Source organism: Felis catus, chromosome A2, assembly GCF_018350175.1.
Source record: "Felis catus isolate Fca126 chromosome A2, F.catus_Fca126_mat1.0, whole genome shotgun sequence".
NCBI classification, from domain to species: domain Eukaryota; kingdom Metazoa; phylum Chordata; class Mammalia; order Carnivora; family Felidae; genus Felis; species Felis catus.
In genome coordinates, this window is record NC_058369.1 from 90,586,846 (window position 1) to 90,608,013 (window position 21,168).

Consider the following 21,168-nt stretch of genomic DNA (forward strand, 5'->3'; position numbering starts at 1 on the left):
TGTGTGTTAAGAATAGCTATGATTTGGAGTGGAATATACTTAACAGAGGTTAAAATATGAAAAAAAATCAAGTATAAATAAATCAAACTATATTGAGAAAATAAATTTAAAATGTGCCATGGTCTTAGACAAGAGACACAGCATTGTCAAGTTATCTGTTCTCCCTGAATTAATTTAGAATCCCAATAAAAATAGGTATTTGGGAGCTAGGTAGGTCTCTTACAAAGTTCATCTGGAAGATAATCCGAAGGAATATCCAGGAAAACCTGATACTCTCCAATAAAATAGAGAAACAATTCCAACTGGCATTAATAAGGATTGTAAATACACCAGATTTAAACCTTCATGATATTTGCACAAATTATCGCACACATACACACAAGGTAAATATGTCAGTCGATGGTCGTATTAATTAACTTGGTGGGGGGAATCACTTCTCACACAATGTATGCATATACCAAATTAGCACATTGTATATTATAAGTGTCTTCTAATTTTGTCAATTATACCTCAATAAAACTGAACAAAACTCAGAAATTTAAACAAATTTGTCTGTAAGTTTACTATGTAAGTACAATTATTATCATTATAGTCATGAAAAGATAAAGGAGACCCATTCCTTAAACCATTCACTAAGATAAGTTCCAAAGAATTCAGTAACTTAAATAGTAAAAAGGGAAACCATATAAACATCAGACAAAAACTTGGGTAAATTTCTTTATGACTAATGTTAGATAAACATCTTAATTATGATTCAAATCATAATTTGTGTAAAAGGAAAAGACCATTAGGTTTGAGACAGACTACATAAAAATTAAAAAAAAAAAAGAATGTGTTTCCTGGCAAACAAATAACAACAGTGATACAGGAAATTAAACACCATACTGACAGAATACACGTCCAATTTCTATTATAGACAAAATACTAGCATCACCAGAACAAAGGAGCTTCTAAAAATACAGAAGAAAAATTGGCAAGGACTAAGAACGGACAGTTAACAGGTCAAGAAATATAAACATCCCTTAACCATTGATGTTCAACCTGGTTCGTTCTAACTGCATGCAAATTAAAATGGAGTTTTTCTTTCTCACCTACAGATTAGAAAATATGACAACTTCACATTATCTTTGTTGGCAATGTTGGGTGAAATCATTATTTTCAGGTACTGCTATTAGGGATGCAAAGTAGTAGAAGCTATTTAAGTAACTTGATGAGGCAACATCTAGCCAAATTATGTAAGCATTTACCCTTTGTACTCAGCAATTCTACTTCAGTAATCAAGACCAAAGTTACACTAACAACAATTTTAAAGAGGCATATACAGTATACAAGGATCCTCATACAGCAAATGCCCAAGAATAGGGGACTATTTGAAGGAACTATATACTTTGTCCTCAGAGTGAAATACTATGCAGCTGTAGAAAAGAAAGGAATATCTGCTAGATGATTAAATGAATGATCTCCAAGATTTGTTTTTGTGATAAAGAAAAAAAGGGAGAAAATTAGGTATGTAATAAAGATAGAAATGTGTATGTATTTAACTGTAATTGAGGGTTAATCGATATTTAATTAACATTAGAGAGAAGGAAAAAGATACAATCGTGACAAAAGCTAGACTTCTTTAAACATACATTGTTTTACAGACTTTAATAGGAACCTGTAACTATTCAGTGTAATTATTCAACAAAAATTGGAAAGGGATCCTAGAAAGCTTAGATTTTCAGTGAAATGAATAACCTAACTGCACTAATTTGGTAATGTTATCACACAGAGAAAAGCTATTCCAGGTTACTTTAAAACACAGTCATTTCATATATCCCAAGTGGGTTATACCCTAGGCCAGAAAACGAAGGTTTTAGAAACATGGTTTTAAAAGCTCTTCGACTATTTTCACAAATTGCATTTTTTTATGACATGGGTAGTATTTTTTACTCTTATACTATTGCATAGCATGTACTGTGGGATGAAGAAATTAAGTAATTATGTTAGTGTCGGAAATCTAGGATTTTATCCATTGGATATGGAGACATGAGATTGAGGAGGTCAGATATATTCTGTGGGATTAAACTGACATTGAATTATTAGTTTAGTATAAATTCCTAACTCTAGTTTCTAAAAATAAACTAACATTTCTAAGCTCTGTTTACTGAAAAAATCCTAGCAGCGATGACAAACCAATAGCAATGATAACCCTTCACCTCCAGATTGTGATCTTTAATGATATCTAAATATGATTTCCCCGCTAAAAGCAATTGGTTTTGGGGACACCTGGGTGGCATAGTCAGGTAAGCACCAGACTCTTCATTTTGGCTCAGGTCATGAGCTCATGGTTGGGTTCATGGGACCCAGCCCCACATCAGTCTCCATATTGATAGCACCAACCTGCTTGGGATTCTCTCTCTCTCTCTCTCTCTCTCTCTCTCTCTCTCTCTCTCTCTCTCTCTTTCTCTCTCTCTCTGCCCCTTCCTCACTGTCACACTCATGTTTTCTCTCTGTCTCAAAATTAATAAATACACTAAAAAAAAAAGGAATTGGTTTTCTTGAGGCTGGAATGCTTTGAGTGCTTTAAAGTCCAGGGAAGGAAATAGGACAAAGGTTTCCAGGGAAATCTTGTGCAACAGAAAGTAAGAAGCTAGCAAAGGATACTAGAGGCATGTCACACAGCCCAAGCCAGGAGCCAACATAAGGGTTTCCATTACCCAAGAGTAGGAATAATAAAGGATCATTACAAATTAAAAGCTAAAATGGATTGAAACTTAGAAAGTATGTTTAAATGCATGAACTGCTAATAACCATCAGAGAATGGCCACCAGTGGCAGATGTTGTTTTTAAAACTAGTCAATAATAGGAAGCTATCAAGCATTTATCCATTCTTTGGGGTAACCACATAGTGGTGAAACATGATGCAATTTTCCTCCTTGTAAAGGTATTCTTGCTAATAGAAAAGGAATGAGATAATTAAACTGTCTCCATTTTATAACCCCCAAGGAAATAATGGATCCAAGTCATGATCATTAATTACTGTTAAAAATATATAAAATGGTAGAAATAGGCATTATAGGCTTATAATAAGATTACATATGAAGTATATTGACCAAAAACATTCACACCCAAATCAAGCATTTGCCTCTACCTACCCATTTGCAAAAAGTACTGGAGACAATGTAGTATTTGAAATGACACAAGACGAATGTAATTAGTAAATCACAGGCTATGAAGAACTACACAGAACACGTCCACAGAATTATTCAACAACTACAAGACTGAAAAATGCTGAAGAATCTTGACCAATTGACTACATAGACCTTATGCGATACCTTACTTGAGTAGATCAATTGTAAAAACCATTTATAAAACAATCAGAAAATTTGGAGCAGTGACTATCCATTTGACAATATTAAGTCATTCTTAGCAATTTTTTAGATGTATTAATCATTTTGTGGCTATTCAGAAAACACTGTTTATGGAAACATTCTAAAATACTGATAGTTAAAATGGGTAAAGTTGTCTCAGATTTGCTTTGAAAGGATCTGGGTACTGTAGGGGAGACCAGAGTCTCTCATTTTTTAAAACTGGATAGTTGATTCCATGGCCTCATTCCCCATGTATTTGTAGATGATGGACTTTCCATAGGATGACAAGTTTTAAAAATATTTCCAAAAATAAACACAAAGGCACACAACAGGTGAGCAGAGATGCTTCTGCAAGGACATTTAGAGCAATTACATTTATAAAAATTCTTGCCTATTTATCCCACACTGGTTTTCTCCTTTAAGCCTAAATCTATTGTTTCAACTGCAGCTACTATATAAGGTGGCTGAGAAATGTGGCATTCGAATATGGCACCAAGTACTTTATACAGGACCCTGTCTATGGGTAGAAAGATATGCAACTGGGTTGTACTCATGTTGAATGCTTGGATGGAGAATAATTTGCTCAACCTAGCAAGCTGAAATGCAAAGATTTTCATTCAGAATTCTACCATACTGGCAGCTTAGTATTACCTACAAATAGGCTGTGTTTTATGATGCAGAAACAGGTAGCACATAGATTTCGTTTTTCTCAAAGCAATTTGGAAAAATTAGAACAAGGGATTTTGCATTGCCTTTGCTGGAGTTTGAAGTCAGATGGCTACATGTACTAGTAGGTTTCTATCTTGCCTAAAATATCCAAAGTTTAATTTAAGTTACTTCATGGATGATAATGAAGGGAGAAGAAGATTCTACGGTCAACTAGAAACACCTTATTATTAAAAATAATTGACCTTTAAGTTTATTCAGGTGACTACAATTCTGGTGTGTAAAAAAGTCCGAATTCAGGAAGTTGCATTGTTTCATGGCCATAAAAGTTTTTTTTGTTTTTTACATAGCATTAAGATAAGTTTTATATACTTATTTTGCTTTCGGATAATTTGTCAAGCTTTCAGCATATTCTATCTATTCTTGGGAAGTAGAAAAAAATCTTGGGATACGGTTTTTTCGATTCCAGTTTAAATCTTTTTCTGATTATAGAAAGCTAAAAAATAAAAAATAAAAATAAAAAGAAGAAATGGAAGAGAAAAACAAATAAATTATTTGATAGGAGAATATGCTGACCTAAAGCTCTATAATTTTACTCTATAATTTTACTTGATTATTTCCTCCTCAAAGGGAGAGGAACTTAAGCATTGTATAATTATGCATTTCCAAAAAGACCTAATGATACCCTGAAAAATAGGGACTTACTATAGTAGGCAAGAGAACAGAATAAATAATGTTGTAATACAAACAGTTTTAGAGGTCAATGATGCATTCTAGTTCTTTTTAGTCATGTGTAATTTGAAGGTCTGCACTGTTTACTGCTAGTTGGTCATAAAGATCTTGGGATTATTATACTGGAAATGGGTGGGACTTGTGTCTCTGTGCACGTGCCCACACGGGCATGTGTATCGCAAATAGTTACTACAAAATAACCGACATTGGATGGAGTCTGCAAGACTCTACAAACCTCAAAGTCTAATTAGCATTTTATAACAGGATTTATGGGCGAAACGGAAAAAGCTCAATGTTAAATATCACCATGTTTATTTTGCCCATAACATTAGAAAGTCTCAGGCCGCCGGTCAGCCTGCCTGTATGCACATAACAAAATAGTTGGCATTTCCTAAACTCTTTCTCTGTGATGGAAATGCCTATGAAAACTTGTATAGTTTAGATATACAACTGTTTTGAGTAGGACTTAGAGTAGCAAAATATTAGCCACATCTTCACTGTTTTAATGACCTCCATTTCGATCAGTTAATTTAAACCCATGGTAAGATCGTGACTCACCATCCCATGTTCATGGAACAATTAGCCAAACTGACAATTTCATTAATGGATTTAATGAATGAAGTTAATCAATATACCATTAACTAAAAGATGGTCCAAATATGCAGATCATCCATGACAAATTAGTGCCTGAAAATAGGAACTGCCTAAATATAGACCTGTGTTTACTGAAGAGGAAACACTGAAATATTTAATATCATCAACCTGTTCTCAATACCATCCCATTCTCAACTGGCAAATCTGAAATTACTATAGAAAATCTCAAACTTTGGTTTATGTTCTTTAAAATACGAACAACAACAACAGCAAAAAGCCGTTAAATAGATGTACAAAGAGTATAAGCAAAAACAGACAGTGGCAATTCAGTTGGTAGCTTAGAGAAATAAATCAATTTCAAGAGTTGGCTAATAAAGTAACATTAGACCACATGTTTTCTGCTGCACTGATGGACCATATGGTGATGGATTTCTTTCATGTTGGCAGCAGGAAAATTTTATGGAAAAGAAATTAGACTGACATTTTGTTTTATTTTTACACATTGCTAAGTTTATTTATGAGCTAATTATAAGAGAAATATGGTGTGTGCCAGTTAATGTAGGAGCCTTAATTATGTTTTTAATCAAAGAAATTATTTAAGATAGATTTCCATGCATCCTATAACTGATCGCTAACGGAGTGAGTGAAGGAGCCCAGGTCTGGTGGCTGCACTCCCAAGAGATCCTTAAAATTTGCTCTTCAAGACCCAACAAATCTTCTGGACACTCCCAGTCTCCTAGCATCCGTCTGGAGCCAACTTGGCCTTGATGAAAGTAGGATGAACCTTTCAAGAGATGAGCGTTTTTTTTTGGTTCTGGCCACAGAACATAGTACAGTTCTGCCACCTAGTGGTTGCTTTCACACACGTGACTTGGCAGCATTTACACTTTTGTGTGTTCCGTCTACCTCTGCAAAGAAAACAGTGATACTGGGAAGGACCAGCAAAAGCTTGGCAGAGCGCTTTCTATCATGTGAGTAACAAAATTATCCAGGTTTAAGAGATAATGCTTCTATGTTTAATGTACAAGACAGATGAAGCCCTCCATAATCTGGTCTCTCTGCCCACTGACCAACATACCCCCTCCATAAAGAACAACTTGCTGTTACCCAAATGGATTGGATTCTCTCAGGAGCTTCTTCTCTGGATGCATAACCCCCTTACTCATCTGGGCTACATTGAACATTCGTGTATTTTTGAACTTGGGAATTATGTCCCCATGAAGCCTCAACTTACTCCTAGGCAGTTTGTTTCATGTCGTTTTGTCATCTAACTGATCCCATTCTGTGTTTTGCGTGCCAGTAAAGGGAAGTTCTTTAAAGACAAAAGTTTGCCTTTACATCTTTGAATTGCCCAAATAATTACTGTGCCTCTGGCCATAAATATAGCATATAGGTACTGATGTGTGTGGTCCTTTTGGGAGGAGTGTTTAATTCCTAATTTAGAACAAGTGTTGTTAAACAAAAATAAAGCAAACATTTTTTGAAAAACTAATTGCCAGGCTTGGTCTCCTAATGCTTCATAAACCAGATTTCTCTGCATTTCCACATGATTTAAAGGACATGGTAGGTTGCCTGGGTGGCTCAGTTGGTGGAGAATCGGACTTCAGCTCAGGTCATGGTGTGCCTCGTTTGTGAGTTCAAGTACCATGTCAGGTGCACCAGGCTCTGTGCTGACAGCTCGGAGCCTGGAGCCTGCTTCAGATTCTGTGACTCCGTCTCTCTCTGCCCCTTCCCTGATCCACTCTGTCAATCTCATTCTCTCAAAAATAAACAAATTTAAAAAAAATTAAGATAAAGGACAAGTGTGTCAAATATATAGCAAATTTGGATCCTTGCCCTTACAAGGAATGCCATCTTTAATAGTGCTGAAAATCTTTAATATTGATCGTGAGAAGAAATCTCAAGCAACTGTGAAAATCATTGCACATTGAAAGTCTGAAATGAAAAATAAAACAAAGGTACAGATATACTTTATTTGGATAATAGAATTCCCTGGATTAGTCTTCAATTTGTGCAAAACCTTTAATCTCAAATATAAATTTTCATGGTGGTTAGAGAAGTAATGATATAAAAACACAACTTTTTACTTAATATAGCTTGTCCTGGCCTATCTTCAAGCGACACCTGCTTGCTGTATTGATCAACACCATTTAGTCATTTCCAGATTACGTAACTGAAATAGTTATGGAAGAGTCAGCTTGTTTTTTTTTTTTCTTTCATGATCTGCTGAGCTTACAGCTAAATCCTGGTTTATAGTTTTATTGTCCAAAGATGCATTCAAGAAGATAAAGTTCGTGGGGCGCCTGGGTGGCGCAGTCGGTTAAGCGTCCGACTTCAGCCAGGTCACGATCTCGCGGTCCGTGAGTTCGAGCCCCGCGTCAGGCTCTGGGCTGATGGCTCAGAGCCTGGAGCCTGTTTCCGATTCTGTGTCTCCCTCTCTCTCTGACCCTCCCCCGTTCATGCTCTGTCTCTCTCTGTCCCAAAAAATAAATAAACGTTGAAAAAAACAATTAAAAAAAAAAGATAAAGTTCGAGGCTTGAGGCTGCCATGTGGAGTTTGCAAAACTATGGGTTGTGCGCTGAAATCACTTTTGCATGTAAGTGGGTCATGTGATGTGGACAAATATGAACAGCGCAGGCTTAAGGGGCCCTGAAAAATTATTACGTGTGGCACTTTTTAGCAGGTAAGAGAGTATAATCCATCATGAAAATGTTCTTATGTCAGGGTTCACCTGCCTCATTTCTCATGTGTTGGGTGACTGTTCGGCAGATAACTTTGATAAATTTAGAATAAATAAAATACCTTCTGTGCTAAGTTTAGGAGGTTTTAAAGGAGCTAAAGAGCAGATCATTATCAAATACCATGTATACCACAACCTATCGGTGAAATCTTAGCATACTGGCTTCCGTGTGCTTTTCAGGACCTAATACTCAATTCCATCCCTCCTTTAGATGGGAATTTATATCAAATACAAATGCAAAGTTGTCTTAGATTTGCAATCAAACAAACCACCATTTCCTTAGGTAAAACCTAGTTTTATTTACTGTTCTCTCCCTTTAATCAAAGAGATGTTTTGTTTTGTTTTGTTTTATTGCTGATTCATTCTGAATTTTCAACCTCAGAACATCCCTAGTGGCATCATAAAAACCCCACAAGCCTTTGGCTCTTGATGAGGAAGTACTTTCCAAACCTGTGTCATTAGTAAGTCCTGGGAGCTTTTGAAATACACAGACGCCTTGGTACCAGTCTAGACCTACAGAAATACTAAGTCTGAGGGTAAGGCCTATAAACTCTTTGAAAAGCTCTCCAGGTGATTCCTTCCCGTGTCCAATGAGACCAGGTAATCGATTGGTTCTCAAGGTGTGGTCCTCAGAACAGCGATCCCTGTATCACCAGAAGCTTGTAAGAAATGCAAATAAGCAGACCTCACCCAGACCTACTAAAACTGGGAATGGGGGGGGGGGGAGGGGTGATCCCAGAAATCACCACTTTAACAAGCCTTCCAGGTCATGCTGAATCATGCTACAGGTCATGTTTGAGGTACTGGTTCTGAAAATTAAGTTGAAAATTGAAGGTTCATTTGATTCAACAAAAAGTATCAAATGCTCACTCTTGAGAAAACACAAGCAAGATAAGGCCCCTACGAAGGGCAAAATGTAACCATTTCTATAGGTCTTTGTAATCCTTTTTATCAAGTTGCTTACTTGTTATTATCTCCATTTATCACCTCTATGTATTTTCTCTAGATTACCATTATAGATTCCATATGCAATTGGTGAAGCTTTAACACGTATTTGTTCAAGAATCTGCATCTCCTAAATCAAGTGTTCTCACCAATACCACTTCCATGAATTTTCAAAGTTTCTTTTTTTTTTTTTTTTTTTTGGTAGGACTTACAGAATTTGGAGGGGCTTGTGGGGGCAATCATTTTGCCTCATTTTATACACTGGTCAAGTAGTAAGCAAAATTCCGCTTTGAAAATTGAGCACAATGTCTTATATGTAACAGAGCCTTGGACAGTTACCCAGCTTTCCCCAATTTTATCTTGTTTCTCTTATCATTGTGACATAGGTACTCGTGTTCTGACATAAATATAGAAGAGGAAGTTAAATGGCTCTCTGTTGGTGTTAGTTCACAACCCTCTTGGGTGATCCCTGGGTATAATCTGAAATGGGCACCTGGTATGCGGAGGGCAGGGACAGATGGAAGAAAGAGGCAGGCCCCTCCATGTCGGTAGATGGCAGTTTTAATAAGCAAGGGAACTTACGCATGAGGCGAGTCTTGGGCTGCGGCAAGACTAGTAGGTCCCTGCACCTTCCTGCCACTCTTTCAAGTCTATAGAAGAGAGGCCTTAACTGGTTTCAGTCATGCATACAATGCAAGTGTTCTCAACATTCCATCACCATCTCAAGGCTTTGTTTTTGGACCAGGCTCTGGGAGTCGGGAAAACAATTCTAACCCACTTTCCGAGAGATGGTAGGGGGTCAGGAGACTCCCAACATCCTGTTCCTGCTAAGTGGTCAACTGGCAGTACCATCTTTTTGATGGCGTTCCCAATATTCATCTCAGCCCAGGTTACAAAACCAGGTAATATAAACTCAAATTCAGTGTTCTTTACATTAGATCCCACAGCCAAGCCTACTGAATGCACATAATAATAGGTAGTCCATATCCATCTGTGGAACAGAACTGACAAAGACAACCTCATCTCCAGGAGGAGGGAAAGGACATCATTTATTTTTTTTATTGTATTCCCTCTGAAAAGGAACATCTTTAGAAATATCACTTGGAGTTCCCAGCCATGAGCATAAGGTAAGATAACCCATTCACCTCTACTCAAGATGCTGATTTATGGAAGTTCACATATGAGGTCAACTAGGCAAGAATTCAGGATGGTACCTGGACAATATTGAGGGGTGTTGAAATACTTCAATTCAGTATTTTTCAGGTGGTAAAACAAATTAGTGCTACCACACTCTTAAGAGCTCATGTCTTTAAATACCTTATCAACATTTAAACTGAGTCATTTATTTTTCTGGACAGATTTTCGCTGAGCTATTGATCACTATGAATTTTTGTGCCGAAGTATGAATTGCTCTACAACATTCAGCACATCAGATAACTCCCATTTCTTTATTATTTTCAGCCAAATCAAGACCAGATTCTAGCCGCCAATCATCATAGCTGACCAAAGCAGTATCAATTCATTTTCAAGTCTCACTCCCCACTATTGGTCAGACAGTAACAGTTGAGTTTACAAAGTTCAGTAAAATCAAGCCCTGTCCCCAACCCTATCCATGCTCCTTCATATTTGTCACTGGAGCCAATGGCCTTTGTGCAGATTTAAGGTACCATTAAAAGACAGCTGGTCTGCATTCTCAGAAGTTCCAGATCACATCATGGAAATTTTCCCAAAGCCCCTGAATTATGCTTCTCAACAGGTTGCTCAAGGACCCAGATAGGTATCACTCTCAGGACTGGCACACCGGGGGGGGGGGGGGGGGGGGGGGGAGGGGGGGGCACCTGGGTGGCTCAGTTAGTTAAGCTTCTGACTTTGGCTCAGGTAATGATCTCAGGGTTCATGAGTCTGAGCCCCATGTCAGGCTCTGTGCTGATGGCTCAGAGCCTGGAGCCTGCTTCAGATTCTTTGTCTCCCTCTCTCTGTCTCTGCCCCTCCCCAGCTTATACTCTGTTTCTCTCTCAAAAACAAAACAAAAAAAAGTTTAAAAAATTAAAAAAAAAAAAAAGACTGTCACACCAGTGTTATTTCAATGATTCAAGAACCCGTTGCCAAATTTCAGAAGGGTTTTTCCCTCCCTCAAGCATTCCATGCTCAGAAATAACAATGGTGTGTGAAACACTACTTTTCTTTCCAAACCCCAAAGGACAAACCTCCCTCCCGCTCTCAATCTCATTCTCAGAACATCCAATCAATTTGCTTAATGGGCCAAAGTTTGCACCATCTAAACAAAGAACTTGTGCATTAGGTATCTGCCTGATTTTCTCCTCACATTATGTGGAAAAAAAAAAAAAACACAACTTTTTGCTCTCTCAAATTCCCTAAAGCCATTTGGTTCCCTTGAAGCAACAAGATCCCAGGCAAAAAAATATATTCCTGGCCACGCTGGTGGGTCTCTAGCAAATATTACTGTTAGTGATAATGCCCAATTAAACATGAAGAGCCAAATCGTGTTTTACTATGTCACCGTGCATATAAATCACTGAATAGCTCAAAACCGTATAGCTTAGAACTATCCAAGCATATTAACGTTGTGGTTTTTTTCCTAGTTAACCTTAAAGATCCACATCAACTTCTTCCCACTGAGAAGCTCACAGAAAGAACCAAGTGGATTTACAAAGAGTCCTATTCGTGTTCCAACAGTGACAGCTCTTCCCGTGAGTGAGAGACAAAGGATCCATGTATAGGTCCACTACACACACCCATGTAGACTCTCACTCTCGCTCATAGTCCCTCCGTGGGACAAGCACCCTCAAGGTGGAGGGTGAGGACACAGGTTTAACCTGGTCTGAATCTACTAGGAAAGTGAGATACACTAGGGCAACGGCAGCCTGGATTCACATCCAATCAACTGTGGGAGAATGAAGACTCAGCTTTTTATTTATTTTTTTCAGAGAGACAGAGAGAGAGAGACAGAGAGAAAGCAGGGGAGGGGCAGAGAGAGAGGGAGACAGAGAATCTGAAGCAGGCTCCAGGCTCTGAGCTGTCAGCACAAAGCCCCTTGCAGAGCTCAAACCCACAAGTTGTGAGATCATGACCTAAGCCGAAGTCAGACGCTTAACAGACTGAGCCACACAGGCGCCCCTGGAACTTAGCTTTTTAGATAGAAGAGTCCAATCTTTAAACTTTACATCCAGTTTAATTCGGGACACGTTGACTGTAATGCTTCAGAGACATGTAAGCACCCTGGGGACGATTCGCCCAGGGAGTCACCCAGGAGAATGCGATTTAGGTCTGCAACTCTAGAGAGAAGTCTGAGCATTAAACATTCAGCTTTCTATCAAAATTTCCAGCTTCAATCAAAAACTTTAAATTGCCTTTTTAATTAATCACTTTATTGCTAAAGCCTTATCTTCCCCTGCATCCCACTAATCCCCAGAATTTAAATTTCTGCACCCTCTTTTCCAGGAGAGGACTACCTTGGAGTGTGGCTTCTATTTGTGTGTGTGTGTGTGTGTGTGTGTGTGTGTGTGTGTGTGAGCACGTGCACAGGGAGGAGGAGGGAGCTTGCTTTTATAAAACTAAGGCAGAGATTTCTAAGTTCTAAATAAACTCCAAGGGCTCACAGAGCTCTTAGTTTTAAGTAAGTTGAAGAGGGAAACATTCTGGATCTCACAATCATAATCAAAATGCCAGGGGTCCAGAGACCAGAATTGACAGAGCAAATGAGCTAACAGCTCAGGTGATCCATGTGATATAAAGAAGTCAGCTTAAGCCCCAAGAACAGCTTCATCTTAGTAAATTGCCAAAGCTCTCACGGTCCTCCCGGTTTTCTTCAGTGAATGAAATCAGGTACCTAGTCTATGCAAGCCAGAAAACCTTTTGGTGTGGCAATGCCTCAGCTGAAATGATCTGGCTGTCTCTCGGCAGTAACAAATTCACCCCTTTTCCTACAAAACCCACTCTTCAGGCTCTCCTGGGGCCCTCGCTGATGGTGAGCGGCCACCCTTTGTCCCTGCCTACTGTTCAGTCAGACAAGCCTGGTTCTGAATCCTGGCTTTTCTGGAGATCCCTGCATTCCAAGCCTCCACCCTGCTTACTCCCCGGGAAAACTTGGGCCAATGATGCAGTCTCTCTGAGAGGCTGTTTCCTTAGATGTAAAATGGTTGTAATAATATCCATTTCATGGGAATGTGAGTAGTGATTGGTAGTGTACCTATTAAGGTTCTTAGCCTAGTGGATGGCACATGTAAGCGCTGAGGCATTGTTTTTTCTTTTTTTTCCCCCCTCTCCCGTGCTTCCCTTCTGCCCCTCCCTCAGTCCATCCATCCCTTTTACATTATCTCCCTCTTCCTGGGCGTTGCCTTTATCTCCCCACTTCCTCTCCTCATTTCTTCTTCTCTCCTCTTCTAAGTCTTCCTTGGTAATTATGACAGCTGTTTTATACAATCAAACGTCTGGTCCTGACATTCCTAGTTTCAGTGTTTCCAATTCTCCCCCAAGAAATAAAGATACACAGGCACCTCCTTCAGTCTTGGCTCTCAAGGCCACTCTTCTGGCACTTGGTTGATGCAGGAACAAGGTCAGCGAAACTACCCTGTACTGGGCACTACTGTCGTGTAATCATAGAGGCAAATATTGAAGATGCCCACTCCTACTCCTCACAGGAATCAAGGGAGGAACAAATTACCAGGATTTATACATAAGGAACCCAAGAGGCACAGAAAGCAATTAAGTTCCCCCAAATGACACAGTCGCGAGGTGCCAGAGGCCAGTTCACTGTGACTCCACAATATGCGTTTGTTCCTAAGACCGCTACCTCCTTGCCCTCTTGCCAACACATTTGTTCCAATTTGGGACCTTCAAACATGCTATTCCTTGCACCTGGAATGCCCCCCACTCCCGGATCTACATGGTCAGCTCATGTCCTGTTGCAAAGCCGGATCAAGCATCCTTTTATTTCTGAAGCATTTCTGGTGTCCCAACGTGAGAGAGAGCAGCCTTTGTCTTTCCTGAGCCCAGAGCACATTCTACACAACTCTCTATAAATAACTTAAAGCACCAGTAAACTGTGAAATCCTCAAGGGCAGAAACTATTTTATTCATCACTGAATCACAGGAATTACTATGTATTAGGATTTCAATGAGTCTCCCAAGTTCTTTTACAGACAGTCTCATTGCCCCTATTTCACTGGGCCCTCCCTAACTGCCTTGTCTCTAAATGTTAGCATGCCCCGGGGCTTAGTCCTTGAGCTTCCTTTTCATTTACATACTTGCCCCTTGAATCATTTCAACCAGTTCCTTAACTCTAAACACTATCTAAATGCTGAAGATGCCTACATTTATTTCCTTTAGTTTGGAATTCATATACTTACTCATTCAACTATCAATTTAACAGCGCTACTTAATTTAATCATACATCTCATAATTAAAACCTGTAACACTGAGCCCCCTATCTTCCCCATAGTCTGTTCCTCCCATCGTCTTACTATCTACAGGAATGCCATTTTCATCTTCCAACTTTGGTATCGGGGTCCTCCTTAAACCCTCACTTGCTCAAACACCCTATGTGCCACTCCACCAGCAAATCTTATCGGTTGACACCATGAACTAGATCAATCATCTCTCTTCTATCCTAATTGCTACTACCTTGGTCCAATACTCTTATTTCAACTGTATTTTTGCTATTGCTTCTTGCTTTCCTCCAAACCTGTTCTCCTGGAGTATATTCTCCCAACAGCAGGCTGATGGATCCTGTTAAATATTTCTACCTTCATTTATTTTTGAGAGGGAGAGTGCACGCAAGCCCAGGGGAGGGGCCTAGAGAAAGGGAAAGAGAGAATCCCAAGCAGGTTCCCTGTCAGCACAAAGCCCGACACATGGCTCCATCTCACAGTTTGTAAGATCATGACCTGAGCTGAAATCAAGAGTTGGACACTCCACCAACCGAACCACCCAGGCATTCCCAGATGGATCCTTTTGAAACAGTAGACAAATGACCTCTTTGCTTAAAACCCTCCAATGGCTTTCTCTCCTATTTACAATCTAATTCAAAGTTTTTACAGGGGCCTACTTGTCCCAATATGATACGGACACCAATCCCTACCTGTCAGATTTCATTTCTTACCCTTCTCCCCATATCTCCTTTTGAGCTTTCTTAATGGTATTCACATCCACAAAATTTCCCCTCCTTTATCTCTGTGTGTTTCCTGCTTCTTTCAGAGCTTCTCACTTCCCTAAGACTCACATAAACACTGGCTCTCTTCCTTCAGGTCAGTGCTCCTATGCCATTTTGTGATTGCACGCACCTAACTGTTACTTTCTGTTGCTTTACAAGCTTTATTTTTTTCACTAACACTTTTCATCTGGCATAATGCAGGTCTGCCTGATTCTGTGCTCATCATCCATTTACCTATTGAATAGAAGGTCCAGGAAAGCTGGAACCTTTTGACACCATTGTGTAAAATGATTCTACCCTCACTTGTAGGAGTAAAGCTCACTTTTTGTCAAATGAATGGAAGAATAACTTAATCCATGACAAAATGAATCTCTCAATGTGGCCGGGACTAAAACCCAATCTCACTTTGTGCCCCATTTTATTTTTCAATCCGTTCACTATTTTTCTCTATCAAAATGCAGTGCATTTTGCAAAATATCATAAGAAAGCTAACTGCTTCCTATAACTTGGCATTCAGCGCACCGCATCAAACCCCATGATGTTTCCGAGTACATGGACCACTGAACAAATAGATTAAATCCCATTTGCTTAGCCAAAAATCTAACTTTGAATACTGGCTGTTTCCTACACAGGGACTATTAATGGGGGAAGAGCTTTGAGGAGAAGCCAAATTTAGTCCAGACTTTCTGCAATTCTCCCTGGATGAAATGATAATGGCTAGGAGCACGTAGGGGGTGGGAGAGGCTGGAGAAGTATTCTGTGGAGAATCTTATAGTGAGCTGCCCTAAAATACGCTGTCTCCAACACTTCTTTAGATTAACTTTAGTGAAGACAACTAAAAGTAGATTTTCTAACCCAAAACCCCTGTGGAACACTTTCAGATTATCGAGCCATGTAAGTGTTCTTGAGGAGAGGCCAGTGAAACCTTTGAAATCTTTTAAATTGAAATGAATTAATCTCCCATTAGCTTCTAAGATTACAGCGTTAGGCATGTGGGGCTACACTTCGTAAATACCCCCAAAGGAGTGGAAATGTTGGCTCTGATTCTACTGTGCGAATTTAACTTCATGGATCCCCAGATAGTCTTTTATCCACGTTATTATCCAAGTGACTTCTCTGGAGTATAGCTCCATTTACACACCAACAGGGTAGCACTAAAAAATAATCACCCATACAGTAAGTTGTTTAGTAAGTTAATGCAAATGAAAAATTTCTCATTAAAACTTCATACTCAAGGGAAATAGTGCCTTAAAATGAAGCCTGCTCTAGAACATCTCAATAACTAGAAATATTTAGCCACCAAAAAATTCACGCAACTAAAGTGTGCATTGACCATGGATAAACGCCAGAAAATCTAGGACCTTACTATTGAGCTAAAATGGTTCCATTGTTTGGAGGTTAATGCTCTCAATGAATCAAGGCAGACCAGAGATGTCCTTTGAAAAACAAACAACAACAACAACAAAACTGGCAGGAATCCCTTCAGCGAGAGGATTTCAAAGTGTTATCATTGATTCTTGGTGGCTTCAAGTAAGCCCTTTAGTAGAAAGACCTAAAAACACCTAGTTTTAACCTTTGCATTAAAAAAAAAACAACAAAATTCAATAAATATGCATAGAATGCTCATTTTGTAGTTTTTACTGTCCTTAGCTCCCTGAGCAAACACAAACAGGTGTAAGATACAATTCCTGCCTGTAGGGTCCTTTTAAATGGATAATATGAAATGTAGGATCGTAATTACAAAAAGCAGGAGATGGTATGTAAGGTAAGCAGATATAACGGAGAAACTCAAAGGAATGTACAAAAAGAGATCATAATGGAGTTGTGCCATGAAGATTGAACTGCATTTGAGCAAAATTTTAAAGAAGTTCTCAGTGGTAACTCAAATCCCACCAAGCCCAGGGTATGTGTAGGTAATAGAGGATGATCCATGTGAAAGGTAGAAGACCCTCAATGATCCCCACTTCCTGATACTCACACCATCATGTTGTCCCTTCCCTTTGAGTATGAAATGGGCCTCAACACTACCTTTTAATGAATAAAATATAGCAGAAGTGATGGGATGTCATTTCCACAGTTAGGTGACCGATGACTTTAACTTCCACCTTGCTGTATTTTTCCTATTGCTTTCTTGGCTCTCAAACTCTGAGGAAACGAGATACCATATTGGAGAGGCCCACGTGCCAAGGAATTGAAGGAAACCTTCAGCCAACACAGAGCAAGAAACTAAAGCCCTCAGTGCAATAACCCATGAGGAAATGAATCCTGCCAACAAGGATATGAATGAGCTTAGAAGCACATGCTTCCCCAGTTGAAATTGGAGATGCTTATAGCCACACTGCACACCTGGCCTGCAGCCTGTGAGAGACTATGAGGGAGGGGATTTAATTAAGCCATGGACAGATTTCTGACCTAAGATACTAGGAGATAACTGTTGTTTCAAGCTATAAAATTTTGGAGTCATTTGTGATGCAGGGATAGAGAATGTCTGCAGCCAAGATTGACTGTGGCTTGTTGCATGGAATAATTATTTACATAGGGCTTTGCTATTCTCCAAGTGCTTTCCCATGCATTGTCATTTGATTTTTAACAATCCTTGGAGGTGGGGAAAAAACAGGTGCAATACTCCTTTTATAGATCAGGAGTAATTGCTGTGGTTTTATGGTTTATATTCAGAGCCACACTACTAGCTAGTGTTTTGTCTTTAGTTCAGTGCTCTTTTCATTACAACCCTCAGAGGAATAGAAGAAATTTCAAAGACTGAACATACACTTGTATTATCGTCTTTAATGTGGATGAACAGAGATGGCAAGTACCCAATCACAAGGCAATTGGTTTTGCTCTTTATCTTTGCCTTTCCGATTCGTAAAATCTGACTACGTTAGAAATACATCTTCCACTGGATTTTATAGCTTTGTTTTGGTGTCTTTGTCCTTCTCCTAAGTATGTCACCAAAATGTCAAAGTATGTTGACATTTCAGCTGGTTTTAAACGGCCATTGATTTTTCAATAAATTGAAGACATCTGACATGCAAACAGGCAGGTTTTCCATAGGGCACATAACATAGACTGTAACACATTTTTTGAATCGTTCTGAAAACCCATGGCCCACCTACTAAATACTCAATCAAGTGATGTTCTTTCCTATTATTAACATTACATTTTTATACTATAATGAATTTATAAACATATACTTCTTCTCACTAATGAGACTACACAGAAGAAAACTGAATCTTAACAAATGAGTTATTAAGATGAACTCTACTCCAATGGAGTAATACTCTCAATAACACTCAACAATGCTACAGTTAGTAATATTTATAATCCGCCCAAATTTGTTCTTAAACAATGAATGATTTTATATTTTTCATTATTAGCCATCCATGTTTTCATTCTCACTGGCAGTTTTCGTTTCTAACTTTCTACTTTTTCTGTTAACAAGGCACTCACAAAATAGTCAAGGATTCTAATGCTAATGTTGAAAATAGGACTACCCAGGGGTACCTGGGTGGCTCACACAATTAGGTCTCCGACTCTTGATGTCTGCTCAGGTCATGATCTCATGGTTCGTGAGATCAAGCCCACATCAGACTCTGTGCTGACAGCATGGAACCTACTTAGTATTCTCTCTGTCCCTATCTTTCTGTACCTTTACTTGCTGTCTCACACACACACACACACACACACACACACTCCCTCTCCCTCTCTCAAAATAAATAAACTTAAAAAAAAAAATAGAACTACTGAGGCTCTACACTAGAATCAACTATGAAAGAGGTTATGGGAGCCAGCCTGTGTGAGTTTGAAGCCTGCCCCATAGTTATTAGGTAACATTAGACAACTTCCTTCAAAAAAAAAAATCTGTGCTTCTCATAATTAAGATTCCAATCTTATCAAGTTGTGAATATTAAGTAAGTTAATATTTTGAACATGATTTTGAAACCCTGGTGGTGGGTGCCAGTAACGAGCATTTAATAAATAATTTTTTAGATTCCAATAAGCCGACATACTCATTGTCTATCTGTGCCTCTCAACCTGGCTGCAAATTACAATCACCCAATAGCTCTTAAAAATTACCAAGGCTTGGGTCCTGTGTTCAGACTGCTGTAACAAATTGCTACCAATTTAGCAACTCAAAACAACATAAATTTATTACCTTACTGCTTTGGAGAGAGGTCCAAAATGATTCTCACTGGACACACCTCACGAGGTTGGTAGGTCTGTTTTCTTTCTCTAGGCTCTAGGGGAGAATCTATTTTCTTGTTCATTTTTTTCTGACTCCCAACGTCTGCCTGCACTCATTGGCCTGAGGCCCCCTTTCCTCTGACTTGAAAGCCTGTTGCACCTCAGTCTTCCTCACTCTGCTTCACCTTCACGTTGAATCACCTGCTTCCTTCCCTCTATCACATTTAAAGACCCCTGTGAATGCATTGGGACCACCTGGATATTCCAGAATAATCGAAGGTCAGCTTGTTAACAAAACTGATTCCATCTGTTACCTAAATTCCCCTTTGTCATGGGACAAATTCTAGGGATTACAAAGAAAACATCTTTGGGGGGCTGTTGTTCTGTCTACTGTAGATTCCCATCCTCCAAAGACTCAGACTTTATTGCTCCTGGCACAGATATTCTTTATAAACTCACTAAGTGATTCTAAGGTCCAGCTTCTCCTGAAGACTACTAATCTGAATATTATTGTGGTTCCATGAAACATACCCATGAAATGTTTGATAATGGTCAAGTTAGATTTGGAAAGCATTTCATTAAATAAATTAGATGTTAAAGACAGTAAAAAGTTCTGTGAGAGTAAAATCTGTTCAACCTTATTTAACTAGCCCCTCAAACTATTTACAGTAACACCTATTAAAAGCCCAAGGAATTATTTCTCTATGTAGGGCCTTTGGGATCCAATGTTCTAGGGAGGAAAATGAGTGTAACGGCACTTTGTTTTGTTTTCTTTACTCAGATGCTTTAAAAAAATGTTTTTTGTTTGTTTTACTATTAAACTATCTGTCAAATTCCCCACATGTCAAGAGCTTAAACTCCAACTTCAACACAATCTGTTCAGTATTGTATTACTACACATATTAACAAGAACCTAACGGTCAATATGGTATAATTCAATCATTCTTTGAGGAGAGAATAGGGAAGAGCTAAAAAGAGGCAAAAATAGAAGTGTTTTGTTTAATTTAAAAAATTGGTATTTTCATGCTGATATCTGAGGATTAGTTTATACAAAGCCATTTAATGACTTAAAAGCATACAGTTGAGTAACTCTATTTTATACATGTACACTATGAAGGGAGGTCATACCTGAAAAATCCTGAAAATTAGGTGCATATTTCCTAGGAGATTCACAAATATAGAAGTATTGAACTATTTTCCTCAAACTTCTGAGCAGAAATCGACCTTCCTGAGCAGCAAATAAATGTGGAGCTTACAGTGTTTGGAAAATTTCGTATCCATTGAAATAAGACTCATGATTAATAACTGAAATAATTTGCCAGCTACGTTCTTATGTTTCAGGAGAAGGATAATTCCGAACAACTAACAGACTGAATGGATAGCTCTGGTAGTCAAAGAGCAAGCTGGCTACTTCGGAAAGATTCTTTCTTCAGATGAACTAAGGTAAATGGCTATTTCTGGTTCCTGAGTTATCTATATCCCTTGATTGGAATGTCCCCAAATGCGAGCTGGCTTTGCAGTTCAGCAGAGTTTCTAGGATCAGGAGAGGCTGTTAGAAGTTCAGAGTTCAAGCTATTGTTCAAGGTTACCAAGAAGACATTCAACTATTGTTCTACTGCCTAACTCAGAAAATAATATTCAGAGTCTTTCTCTTTTCCATCTTGGAAGTGGCACACAGTGACCTACAATGGGAGTAGTGGCGAACTACACGGCCCTGAAGCCCAGCTACCTATGTGAAAATCCTGACTACACCATTTATTGAATGTGCGACCTTGCACAG

The 21,168-nt window shown here is 38.9% G+C and overlaps 1 long non-coding RNA gene across 1 annotated transcript in view; it reads right to left on the reverse strand.

The window, feature by feature from the left end:
• The window catches only part of LOC123383869, a 34,971-nt gene extending 15,397 nt beyond the window's left edge, over positions 1–19,574 (reverse strand). The window contains exon 1 of the long non-coding RNA XR_006594177.1: positions 19,360–19,574. This is a non-coding gene — a long non-coding RNA (uncharacterized LOC123383869). The remainder of the gene's footprint in view (positions 1–19,359) is intronic.
• Positions 19,575–21,168: the final 1,594 nt, after the last annotated feature.